We start from the raw sequence: 372 nt of genomic DNA on the forward strand, positions 1-372 counted from the left end.
GCAAGAAGTAAAAATAGAAAGCAAGTGAAAACTACATATACATCTTATTCTAGTCCATCACATATGGGACTAGATATTAAACTTAAAATTTGTTCATTTATATCATTATCAGACTCATCCTTAATACGACAAACCTCTTCATAGCACCACTAACAATCTCTAAAGTTACCACTTGCTTAACAAAATCATTTGAAATGAAAAAACTGACATATTTTAACCCTGATGAGTGAGTACAACAATACTTTGAATCTCAATAGCCGTTCTAGATTCAGTCTTGATGACTACTACCAAATCTACTCACTTTTGCTCTATCTGGATATATAAGCTAATATCTTTGACTCATTTGATGTGCTAGATAGAATGGTTGAAATT

The sequence above is a fragment of the Phalaenopsis equestris genome, unplaced genomic scaffold (genome assembly GCF_001263595.1).
Source record: "Phalaenopsis equestris unplaced genomic scaffold, ASM126359v1 Scaffold001367, whole genome shotgun sequence".
NCBI classification, from domain to species: Eukaryota; Viridiplantae; Streptophyta; class Magnoliopsida; order Asparagales; family Orchidaceae; genus Phalaenopsis; species Phalaenopsis equestris.